The sequence below is a fragment of the Anopheles moucheti genome, chromosome 3 (assembly GCF_943734755.1).
Source record: "Anopheles moucheti chromosome 3, idAnoMoucSN_F20_07, whole genome shotgun sequence".
In the NCBI taxonomy this organism is placed as follows: domain Eukaryota; kingdom Metazoa; phylum Arthropoda; class Insecta; order Diptera; family Culicidae; genus Anopheles; species Anopheles moucheti.
Window position 1 is genome coordinate 19,292,925 of NC_069141.1, and position 10,832 is coordinate 19,303,756.

A 10,832-nucleotide genomic window follows, 5' to 3' on the forward strand; every position below is an offset into this window, starting at 1 on the left:
TAAATACATTACTTTGTATGACTGAGAATCAATAATAAAATTATCGGCAAATCCTTGGCAACAATATAATATTCTAATCAAATTAACTGATGTGAGAAATACAATCACGATGCAATTACCATTTCAAACAAACGAGCACCATCATAACCTTCTCTCACTCTCCATCCAGTACCGGTAGCAATAAAACCGTCCCATTACGCTCCACCGGTTGAAATTGTTATACCAAATCATTAAATTCCAAGCCCCCAAAAATGGGCCCAAAACTCGTGCCGATCGGTGTTAATTCACTCGTCACCCACAGCGGTTAGTTGATCGGTACGCTCCCGAACCATTCCCGTCACGACACTTTCATTCATCCATCGCAACCGCAAACGCGCACACGCAACAATAAAACGCGCATACACGATATTCGTGCGTTAATCCAATATTTTACGCCAAGCGCCACGGGAAAGACACGGTGAGAATGAAAAGGAAACATTAACACACGGCCAACGACAAAAAAACCCAACACCGACAAAAGGTAATGATCGGTAAGAATTTTAATGAAAGAATTAATCGTTATCTTTTTGTCCACCGGGATGATAATTACTTGCCTCAAAAAAATGGGGGGAAAGGTTAGGGAGAGAAAAACGAAAAAAAAAACAGAACACAAGCCCCCCCCCCCTCGACTTATACAAGCATCCATGCAATAATACGCATCCGCAAGGACGTGAGGGCAGCTAACTTTCGCACCCAAAAAAATGCCATTAAAACTATTAGCATAATTGCAATTGATAATGGTTGGGCACCGCACGCTTTCGTTACGGGTCCGTAACCGTCCGTAACGGGTCCGTAACGGATCTGCGATCGTATTTTGGAACGCACCGCCTGGGTGGGGAGCGTTTTGTAAGCATGCAAGTAAAAATGTTATTACCGCTTCCGAGTCGTGTGCGGTAGCGATCGTCAAACGTAAAATGGAGGATTATTAATGCATTTTAATGTCACATTTATTCATTCGAATGCGCCGAACATATGCTACCAAATTTGTTTGGAATTTGTGCTATTTGCGGTAGACAAATATGGCAGTTTGATAAATAGTTGTTTCAATAGAGGAAGCTAATGCTTGCACAATCTAACTAAACAACACCAGCGAAGAGCGTAAGGATGGCGCGGCAAAGATAGCAATCATTCAGCAGAATCTGGTCTAATCTGACGGCAGTCATGTTTGGAGTGAGGATCAAAAAGTTTAGCAAATAAATCCCACCAAACCGTCATGGGACGGAAACTGGAGCGGAATCGTGAGGGGAAAGTTGAAGGGTAACCCTTAGCTACAGGGCTGACGCTTCCCGTTTTTCCATAGCATAGGTCGAACATAAGGGTTGTTGCTGCATCCCTATTTTTGAAGGGCCTTACAAACAGCAATCTTGTGCGTTTTTTTTTCTTCTCTCTGTCCCCGTTGTTTTGTTAACCCCGTAAGCCGATTTAATGTGATGCAAAAGACTCACCCTGTGCAAGTGGGTGGTTTGGGAAGGACGGCTCGGATCGGGGGGTATAAGATGCTTAAAAAACATATGATTCATATCAAACCCCTCGAACTGGTTCCGTACGCAAATTGTATAACTCCATGGAGTTTTTTTTTCATTCTCTGCCTTTCTCACAAAGGGTGAAAACAACCGCCTGGAGTACGGTCGAGCTGATTATTGAAAGACTCAAGTAGCGACACGTTTTCCGTACCGAGTGGTTTGATTCCTCCAAAGGGTCTTGCGCAAACACACTTCAATCGTTCGGAATTGCTGTGTTTTTTGGAGTACAATTGAATTTAGACGCTTGCGAAGGCGAAAGAAAGGGAGTGAGCCTAAGGTTTTTGTGGCCATGGGGAATAGAAAAATAGGTCGGGTGTGTCCTTGCCCGGTTTCATTCTTCATCGTACCATCGTACTTAGGCAAGCGAAAGGTACTTGCGGTAATTTGGTGAGATATGTTTTGTGAAAGATTCGATAAGTCAGCGAGAGAAGAGGGTTCTATCAAATAGTCGATGGGCAATGATTAGAAGAACGTTTCGTCATAACTGAAATAAATGTTTTTCAAACATCGTATCTTATCTGCGCAATGATTGGAAACTTGGATTTAAACACGATAACATGATAGCATAATAAAGAAAGTGTTTGAATATGACAACATACACGATGTGATTTCCTCTTCCAAAGCCTTTTTGTAAGTATTATTTTATCGTTTAAAACAAACCACAGGAAGAGATAAAAATAAAATAAAAACATAAAGAGCACCACAGTTTTGGGATCTATCAAAATATTAACATGTTAGCCTAAAAAAAATGACAATCGGTTGACAGCTCACTAAACACGTTCTGTTGTGTTCACGTTATCCGTTCCTCTCACAGCAACCGAGATCATCTCACCTGGTACAGCTCAACCGCAGCCTACTCATTCATTTTTCGACTGTACGCTGGGTTGCCTTCCGATGGAAAGTTCGCCCTCGTAAAGACCGCACGACCATCAACGCTCCGGTCTAATCGTACCTGACGCTTCACAATCATCACCAATCAATTCGAATCAATCTAAAAATCATAAATAACACCGTATCGCATTTCATAATACGTTGGGATACACTGGGGTTAGCGAGGGTACGGTGTGCAGGAATAGCAAGATATGTCCAGGAGCAACAAAACTTCAGGGCACCTCAGGAAGTACACGCGGGTCCCCGCCGTCCGTCCGGGTCCGTTTCAACGGGTAGGGAACAAGTTCATTCTCGCGCCGGTTTCATCTCTCGTGTACGGGGCACGACAGTTCTATCGATCGGTCGATCCTTCATCGTATCGATCAGCATCAGGTTGTTTCGCCCGTTGACGTTTGTCGTCTTACAGACTGCGTACCTTTGCCGGGGGAAGACCGGTACTGTTTTTTTTTTTCTGTCGTTGTCCCATGTGTTTTTAATTCTTCCTGGTCCTGTTTGGACATCCATCCGGAACGGAAAGCAAACGGACTCGTAGACTGTGTGGATGGAGGCAGTAGGAATGGGATTGGAACTACGACCATTACACGATCCAAATGGCTGACGGCCGAGTGGTATCGGTTACAACCGTCCGGCATCGATCGTAGCGGAATCGGACCGGACGGACATAGATTGATCATCGACGATTATTATTTATTGTTTAATGTGTGCTTCAATAGGCGTGGGCATCGGATTGGTAAGTGTTTTGTTTTATTTTCAAACCAAGGATTACTATAAAGAAGACTTTAAGAGAACCGACGATATATGTAGAATACTTTTATAGCTTCAAGAAATAATTTACTTAACTGTTTTGAGGACAAGATAATTACTTCTAGAATAACTTGAAGGACTTTTAAACAAGCTCCATGAATATTATAAAAAACTTATTGAGGGACTTAATTTTTTGTGAGAGTTATCGTCACCAACATTAAATAACAGCATTATAATGGTAATATCAAATAATTCAATTTTACACTCGTATTGCTCAGCCTATCTAGCATTTTCTCATGTCCATTGTTTCCAAGCGGATAGTTTATCATCTCCAATATGTGTACATGTCTCCTCAAATGCGCATTCCAATACCCGACGATAGCATAAACCTGACCGGAAACGATAACACAACAAGCCTATCGGTGGGCGCCAATTGGACGACTTTTTCCCTGTTTTTACCACACCATGGTGTGGACGACTCACAACAGGTTTGACGGTCGTACGCTCTATCACTTCCAAACGGCCAGGAGCTATCGCAAGTTGTGAAGGAACTTTAATAATCTCCGTGACATTTTTTATTCCCCCCATTCTCCGGCCTTGCGCTCGGAAGGGGATCGTTGCGCATGGTGAATAATTTATCATTTCCACGTTGATCCTGAAACTGAAATTGCTCGATCACTCGATCGCAGACGCAGAGAACCGGGTTTTACCGTGCGCGTCAAGATCCCCGGATGAAGCTCGTTGTGATTTGATCGATGAAGTAACACGTTCACGTTTCACGAGACGGATAAAGAGTGTTACCCATGTCACCCCGATAGCCCTGTAATAAATCGGAAACAAATTTTCCACAACCCAAAAACCCCGGGTGCGGGTGCGTTGCCATCGTTCGATTAGAAAGTTATTTATTATTTATCTTCCGCCTCCGTACGATGGACGCCTCCGGGAAAAGTGACACTTGAGCGTCGGCAGCCGTCAGTGAGATGGCGTGAGATGACGGGACTTTACGGGTCACTTTACTTTCTGACACGGAACACACACACATACACACACGCAAAAAAACCACGCACACATGTATGCAACCACACGTTCACAGCGGGGTTCGAATTTTCCGACATGTGACGAGAAAAGAAAAGCGTCGGAAATAGCTGTCGGAGCTGCAGGGAACGGAAGGTAACGCATGTGCCACCACAGGCGTTGAACTGTGACAAACGATCCGGAACGTTTCCAGCATCCCTGCACTTGTGTGACAGCAACGGGCCCAGCTACACCTACGGCCGATCCATTCGCCCGTCACTGTTCTCGTTAAGCGAAATGAGTGCGCGAGATCAAAGTGCAGACGTGTGGAAATCTGTCAGGCACATTCACGTGACGGTACGCACCGGTCCGCCGAGGGCACGGTCAAACCGTCGAGGTGTGGAGCGTGATGGTAGGCTGCCGGTTCTTTCATTGAGCTACCTTATTACCGTTCAACTCAGCAAACGATATGCTTCGGAATTGCGTTCTCAGGTGTGCTTTCTTCTCCATCTGGAGCTATTGTACTTGTATGAAAAACAAATTACAAACATTAATAATTCAACATTCATGATCATTGATCTTTCCATAATATTCCACTAACTGTTGAAATGTTCAAAGTTTCTAGAACTATTAAAGTAGAAAGACTTTTTGACTGACAAGTTGCTGCTTTCTTTATCCTTTAACTTTACTATAATACTTCAAATGAACAGTCATCAAACACGTTTTAGTAAACAAAATAGTCAACACTAACCAACGAACTAGAAATTACTTCACTTTAACTTAGAAACTATAAAAATGTCGAAAAGGTTTCGTCAATCCTGTTCGCTACGGTCGACCGTAACGACACATTAGAGCATATCGAAAATGTGACATGACACGTCCCACAAATGTGAGACCAAACGGACCATCTTCGATCATCCTTCCTTCCCACAGCATTTGCCACATTTTCCCAACATCAACGCAGCACGCCCGTCAATCCGCAAAACCAAAGGCCTGCGGCACTTGTGTTCCCGGAGCAGCCTGAATGGCAGCTCATAAAACTATGAAATATTACCATTTGCGTGAAATATGATGCTCAAACGACCCGCCACCATCCTGACCGGGTGTTGTAAGCTGTTTGGTATGTTTTGTCGGCCCGGACCGGCAATAGTGCCGTGTGGATGTGGCGCTTGTACGTGGTACATGCGCTTCAAACCCACTAGAACACGAGATGGAATCGAATTTCATCGCCTCGGTCGATCCTCGTCGTCGGATGGTTTCCATCGATGTGTTTGCAAAAGAAAGCAGGACGATCACTTGCGGTTGAGAAGGCGTGAAAGTCTGCCGTAAGCAAGGGCGTTGCTTACCCGGCAAACGATACGGTTCTGGATCGTTGGGGGGGAATTGTTTTTGTGGTCTTAAACGATCGGTTTTCTCGCACGCTCTGTATCATATCGTTCGGGGAAGTGTTATTTCCTTTTCTCATGGCTTTCTCACACATCACACGCGTGTCAATTTTCCGTTTTTCCGATTTCGTCATATTTCGGGATAAAATAGCTCCTTAGCATTGCTATTTGATTAGACGATTTTTCAATAACTAAAAGTGGATAATTCATTGGAGTGAATCAATTTTACATAAAATTCAGCCTTCTTTTTTGTGTTTCTATTAGCCAAACCTTGTAATAAATTATTATTTATTGCTCCGGAAAGCACGACCACTTCATACGACTGCGGCGAAAAAAAACCTCCGCTAACCAGCTAATCAAACAAATCACTTCCCACTCACAATCAGCACAAATGTCGCATATGTTACAATCCTTCTGCACCGTTTTGATGCACCAATCAATGGGGTGAACCCGGACAACAACTCCACCAGCACCGGTAATTGTGATTTATATGAATAGCTCGATAAACATCTCGAATATGTTTGGTTACAATTTTCCATCACTAAGTGATTATTTCTCCTTGTTACTGCCTGTCTGGAGGCGAGTCTGCCAGAAAAATAAGGGGTTATTATTGACTGGTCGGCTGGTGTGAGCTGTACCATTCCTACGGTCATCGCGATAGGGCGATGAAGGTGGCTCGATAAGATTAGAAAAGCTTCCCAGGTGGGCCTACCGGCAATGGAAGTAGGGCTGTACTCTACCGTGGCCGGGACTCACCATGACCATATGTCAACAATTTGGTACCAACAAACAGCTAACGATGATCCACGCGCTAGAAGGATTGAAACCGTGATTAAATCCGAAGAATCCTTCCAGCATTCTGGCCCACCGAGCCGAGTGGATTAAAAGGGGCGACTCGGGCTGATCGAGCCTCGATCGATCGTATCAGTCATTAGGCTGTCTTCAGCTGTCCATCGTGTTCGCAGCGGGGGAAAATCCAACCAACAAATCGCATTTTCCCTTCCCAAATGGTGGCGCGGATCGTCGAACCGGTGGGTTGCGATTGTGCAACACACGACACCGTTTTGTCTGCGGGTCTGCGTCAGGACGGTTTAGACGATACCCGTCGATCGGTCCATCTTTGGCGTACATTTTCATTGAGACCCTTGCAACCAGACAGCACGACGATCGCCATCTTTCTCGTGTGCGCACGCGGCGGAAGGATCGGGCGGGACATCTGGAAATGGAAACTGGTTGCTACCCAAAAATGAATCTCGTATCGATGAAACGCACCCCCTCCCCCCCCCTCCCATCCCCATCCACTTCCCCCTACACCTACCCCGGGACATTGTTGAAGGGGTGGATGTACCGAAATGAGACGAATTACGCAGTGACAGTTTGCTCAATCGATTCGCGGATCGTAGATGGCAATAGTGCGTTTTTATTTCTATCCCGATCGAGGCAAACGCGTGCAGACGACCATCTCGCAACCATGCATGGTGAGGTCCAATTCGTAACGTGCTAGGCGCATACAGCGCCAGGACGTAGAGTTGGTGCACCATAGCAGTGCATCAGTTTTTCAGTTATCGGTTTTGGCGTGATAATGTTTTGGTTCGTGCGTGTGTGTGCTGCGTGCTTTTTTTCCCTTCCTATCGGTGGAAATCGTGCACTCGGTCACATGCTGCGCTTGTTTTCCATTTATGTCCACCGCAAATAGCCATCACAGCTGACCCGATACACGTGCAAAAAGGGTGTTGCAAAATTATGAGGATGGTTGGTGAGTTTGGCCGTTCGGAAAACCGTCTTAAACTGTTTTAACTTTTTTAGATACTTTTAGGATAAAAGCATATTATGATAATATAGAAAAAATTCAACCTAAACGCAGCTGCTGCATATTTTTAAACCCAATTGAAAGCAAACAGCAGTCGCAAGCCGCAGCTTAGCGAAGGATTTTTCGGTAGCTTTTGGACACTAAAAAAGCAGCAATCAGCTGGAAGTGGCGATAATATTTCCGCAAATTAAGGCACCTGCTTTCAGCTACTTGAAAAGAAAGAAAAACCAACAGACCGACTACGCCATCCGACGAATTCTTTCGCCAAGTCTACCCGAGTGATGGATTGCATTCAACAGCACCAACCGGTATGGCGAGGATATAAGAAGTTGGTAGCAGCAAAAAAATAAATTTTTTAAACACCCTTTTTTCCATTCCAGCTCACACAGGCGTGTTGCGGGATATTTCAGCATAAGCATAAACCGTGGTATGAAAAATTATTTCGCTTTAGCATCACGATTGATGGGTGGTGCGTTGAAAAGAAACTTTACTGCAGATGGAAAATAAACGCAAAGATGGCGGTGTTTTTTTTTGTGCTCTTGTGAATAATCTCATGGTGAAAAGGTGCGAAAAATGCGTTGCGCTTCATTGTGGTTATAAGGTGGAAAACTACCAATAATTTTGTGTATTTTAATGGAAATGCACAATTTAATGGAGGTTGCAAAAAAAAAAATATCGCAATATGTTTGTGGTTTTCACGCATCGCTGTGGTTGCTCTGTGCAAATTGTGCAAGTTTTTGTGAGACAATTTTTCTGATCCATGTAGTACAAAGTTAAGCAAACTACATTTTAGATTGTAAGGAGAGGCCTCAAGAATTATGTTTTATTTTCTCTATTATTATTTTAATATGATACAGCATGAAACTCTCCTTTTCTGAACAGGTTATTGTATGATTAACTTAGTTTGTTGTGAGTTTTGATTTTATTTTTAGAGTTGGTCAACACTTCTTTAAGTTAAGAAAGGTTTTAAAAAACTTCACATGTTTTAAGTATCCTCTACTGTATTATTTGTCAACTTTTTGCTAATTTGCTCAATTGATCATCCACAGTCTATTCAACATCAGCTGGTTCTGCATGACTTGTGCTCTGCACATATCCTTTCAGGACTTCCCAAGCTACCAGCGAACATGTTGGTGTCACACCTGATAAAACGTTAAAATTTGCAGGTGTTCCTTGCACGTCACTTGCTGATTCTCCCGATTCATAATCCACGCTAACGCATTGTCCATTGAGAGCGAGTCTACCGGCAACTCGGGGCAGTACCCGTATCGGATGCGCTCGAGTGCTTTCGATTCCTGTCGGGCGTATCGCTTAATCCTTACATGGCGCTTCCGCGCCCAATTGTCTACGTCGATATCACTCCCGAACACAAAGCCTCTCCTGCTCTGGATCGTCAGCCATGTACCTACCGCCGGGATAGAACTCTGTGTGGCACGGCGGTGAACCGAAACCTTGTCCCACTCGTGTCACTCGCATTTCACTCGCCGACTGTTCGGTCCGATCCCCCTCCAATATCCGGTTACGGACTTTTGACAGAAATCAAATTGCAAGCCCGTATCCGTGGCAAATCCGAGCAAGCTTCCCGATCATTTAATTCATGCGCCGAGAGAGTTTGAATGTTCAAGGGTCTCGAAAGGCATATCTCCCGGGGGAGGGTGGGTTTGGTGCATGTTTCAAGAATCACACAAAAAGGCTCAAATTTGACACGCTCACTCGGCCGACTAATGCCCAATAATGTTGTCCGGGAAACTGATGAACGGGTCCCGCGGACTGGCGGATCCGATTGCTACGTCTTGCTTTTTTTGGTACCGCTGACAAAAGAAAGACATCAAATGATGGCTGGTGGATTGGTTCCGTATGGTTTTTTTTCTCTTCTTTTGGCGAGAGCATATAAGTGGTGTAGCTGTACTACGATTAAGGCAAGGATTAAAGCAATTAATAAGTTATTATTTCGTTCCAGCTTTTCAGTACGGATAAATCACGCTGTATGCAATATTTTATTTTAAACATAAATCCTTTTTTTTCTTCTTCCAGTATCAAAAGTATCACTCCAACCAGTATCAAAAGGGCCCTAAAGGGAACTATAAATTTTCACATTTCGCTCATACAAAAACAGTATCCAAAAAAACGCACCCCGTTTTCCGGAAGCCTTTGAAACGATTTATGACCACGCGCAATATGAGCTACCGGAGACAACATAGTGATAACATGCGCAATTGCGCATAATATATCCATAAAGTGCAGCGAGCAGCAAACCAAAACCAAAACCGGAACAAGTTTATCACTTCATGGCCAGTCCCAATCGAGAGTAAATAGAGAGCCAAATTCGGAAAATCTACAACACTATTAACGGGGCAACTAATTTCGTGAACAATACCGGAACATACGGGATGTAGCCCGGCGACGACAGCTTCCCGACCGCAATTAACAGGGTGCTAATAAAAAACTTTAATAAATTACCTCATTAGAATAAGAATGAGCCCCCAGCGATGCGAGCCCTACGCGTGTGTGTGCGTGAGGATTTGGGTATTTACATACAACACTGGGCTCATTTGCATGAAACTGTCATCGCCCCTTTTTTCCTGGGAAGAGGTGCGGTTTGTAGGGTCATTCATGAAGAGATAAAGTATGAGTGTGTGATAGAGATTGTTGCTTGTAGCCCAGGATAAGTATCTTACGTCGGTAGCTTATGTGGTTAAGGGTGGGAATTGATGCTTCTTTATTAAAGAGCAACACTTCTCATCAATAAGCTTAAAACCTACACGAAGAAAGTGTCGAAAGATCTTCAGAAATTGACGTAGCTTAATAAGAGACTAACATCACATCAATCTCCATACTGCTTGATGAACATCCAAAACGATGATCACTCTCGGTAGAAAATTTTCAAACAAGCGAAACTATATTCACATGGATCACATTAAATCCATTATTAAAAGAATCTTCTTTATCTTCGCTACGATCTTCTGCTCTTTTTATAATGTATCCCTTACCTCCATTGCTCCCAGGCTCCGTGCCGCGCTTGGTAGTAAAATGATGTCATAAATAATCATTAGCACTCATAATTACATGCCGTACCCTGTACCGGTGTTGCACCCATTGGCGCCATTAGACCCGCTAGCTAAAGGTGACAGAAATAAAACAAAAAAAACACACTCACGCCATCTGATAAATCTGCGATGATTCGTTCTGGGGTACCCATTACGGGAAAGAACGAAAAAAAAACAACAGCAAGATGAATTCCTCCCGGGAGAATTTCCGGCGCGATGCAATGAAAATTTTACGGTACAACTTGTGAATGAGCATGTTGCTCGGTAGCGATCAAATGAATGGCCGCCGTTGGCCATCAGAAATGCTGCTACGAAAGCTGATCAACAACTGCATCCAATGTACCATACATACTCATCGTTCGATGATGGGCGCTATCAT